General features: G+C 44.5%; 1 pseudogene; it reads right to left on the reverse strand.

Moving 5' to 3' along the window:
• Positions 1-2181: 2181 nt before the first annotated feature.
• On the reverse strand, positions 2182-2326 carry LOC111823068 (annotated as a pseudogene).
• Between the last annotated feature and the right edge of the window lie 342 nt (positions 2327-2668).

Here is a 2668-nt window from a genome sequence, read left to right on the forward strand (position 1 = left end):
AATGGCGGGTGAGATTAAAAGTGGTGAAGGAGGAGGGGGATTCGGGATTCTCAGGAGGCTTAGAGTGAAGAAGAAAAACCTGTGAGGGAGAGCAGCTGTTACAGAGAGAAAGATGTGTCCTTGAGTATTATTTAAAAAAAAAAAAAAAAAGCCTGGATATAGGAGACCTCAGACTACTTGCCCTGCCTGTGGCAAAAATTGTCAAAGTCAGTTAGAATAGAAAGCGCTGTTTTTAGGCCATTGGGACCCATTGTCTAATTTATACTGAGGCCAGACAGACAGTATTGCAATAAAAAATAAGTCGCTTAGGGTGTAAGTCCTGCGTGAGGGTGTGGTGCGGGGGAGGGGGTGGCGGGGTGGGGGGGGGGAAGGCCAACTGTTAATTTCCCCATAGTGACGGGCTGAAGCTTAAGGTCTGTTCTCCATCAAACATTAAGGTGGAGAAAGGCGTTCCCTTCTTCCCTAATTTTCAACAGAAATGGACAGAGCCCTCCCTCCGTGACAGGAGTCCCCATCAGGTGAGTGGGCAAAGGAACCTGGTTCCCGGAGGACTTGTCCCAACCAGCACTGGAGTTTCTGTGCGGCCATCCATACAGTAACAGCCCGGAGCCTGGCTCTAAACCCAAAATGACAGGACAGTCCAGAATGTGGGAAAACAAACTAAAGCCACTTACCCATGAATCTATGTCCGGTGTTGATGGAGGAGGAGGTAAGGCAAGGAGAAGTCCACTATCCAGTCATGGAACAACCCAGACTGGTCTGACAGAAGGCTGGGGGGGGGGGTCCTAAGCAAGTGTCGAGTCCAGCAGAAGTTCAGCCGTGCAGAAGCGTGGCTGGGGGCCTTCCCAGACATAAGGGGAGCTCAGGAGCCAGATGATCACGCTCTTTCTGAGTGCCAAGTATCCAGTTGCTGGAACCCTGCAATGACTCCTACCGGACCCCTCACTAGACCTTCCCAGGTTTTGGTGCCCAATGATAGGTTCAGAGTGGGCCGGAGTCGTGCACCACATGAGGCCATAATGTATCAAAATAAGCATTTATTTCATGCACCTGGGTGCAGGTGGGCTGAGTCCAAAAAAAGGAGTCAGCGGAGACTGAAGGGAGAGAAAGGTTTTTCTTAATCCTTGCTGGCTGCAAGCCGTTCTGCTGACATAAGGGTCCGGTCTGTCCTTAGTTCCTCCCAATGCCAGGTGTCTTCTGGTTATCTAAGCTATGCAGTGCTCAAGGCTGCAAGCTTTCTGCAAGATATCTGCTAAGCACAATAAGTTTTCTCTGCCCCGTTTTATTCTCTTTAACCCTTTCAATGGCCAAGGCCATCAAGGGAGAGGGGACATACGCTCCACCCACAATAGAAAGTACTACAGTTACATGGCAAAGGTGTGAATGTATAATTTTATCATAGTAGAGTGAAGATTAGAATAGTCGCTCAACCTCTCACACTTCCTAGGTGTGTGAGCAGAAATAAATCACTAGCTTCTTAGAACTTTAGTTTCCTTATCTTCAAGATGGCACTGGGCTCTTTTCTCTGGGTTGGCGTGAAGATTAAAAATACGCCATGTGCCTTGGAGGCCCTTAACAAAAGTTAGCCCTCTGTCCCAACCACCAAACTCTGAGTTTACTAGATGAATCCTTCCCAGAAGTCAGGTGTGTGATTTAATGCTGGCATTCTATGAGGATGATAAATGGATGTGAAGTCACTAAGAGGAAGGCTCCCTGAGGGACAAGACAAAACATTTCTTCACTAAGCAAGCATTCATTGAACACCTGAAATCATTATTTCAAGGTCATTATCATGCTTTCACACTTCAATAAGCTATAACTTTTCTTTTCTTTTTTTTTTTTTTTGGCAAATGATCCTTAATACACTCTGACAAGATCAGAGTGACCTTTGGCTGTTTCATAGGCTCCCTCTGCTGGAATAAAATGGCATCTTTTTTTTCTTTTCTTTTTTTTCCTTTCTTAAGACCAGTGGTTCCCAACCTGTGGGTGGCGACCCCTTTGGCGGTCGAACGACCCTTTCACAGGGGTCGCCTAAGACCATCCTGCATATCAAATATTTACATTATGATTCATAACAGTAGCAACATTACAGTTATGAAGTAGCAATGAAAATAATTTTATGGTTGGGTCACAACATGAGGAACTTTATTTATTTATTTATTTATTTATTTATTTATTTATTTGCGTGCCTCAGGCATGAAACAGCTCTGGCCACCAACACAGGCATCAAGCTAAGATGAACTAAGGACTGTACATCTGCTTTGCCCCTGACTGATATAAGAGCAACACCACCAATCAGGTGTCTCCTTGCCCATTGCCAGGGGGTGAGGAACTGTATTTAAAGGGCCAGAAGGTTGAGAACCACTGCTTAAGATGAAGATCCTTTCCCTTTCATTGAAAGCAAATGTAATAAATAATTTCCTGCTTTGCTAGCTTGGCTTTTCATATAGTGTTTCTGCAGCCATATCTTAAATTTACCTGCCACAGAGCTGTAACAAACACTGCCTTTTCAAAACAGAACCTTAAAAGGACACTGATTATAAAGAATTTGCCAGACTTTTTAATTGTTAATAATAAACTAATTCTTATTTCCTGTGAGGAATGCCCTTGTTACTTCAATTCTAACCTTCTCAGTTTTAGAACATCTGGGAGTATTATGGGAAAGCTG

Source organism: Myotis lucifugus, unplaced genomic scaffold (genome assembly GCF_000147115.1).
Source record: "Myotis lucifugus unplaced genomic scaffold, Myoluc2.0 scaffold_4, whole genome shotgun sequence".
Lineage (NCBI taxonomy): Eukaryota > Metazoa > Chordata > Mammalia > Chiroptera > Vespertilionidae > Myotis > Myotis lucifugus.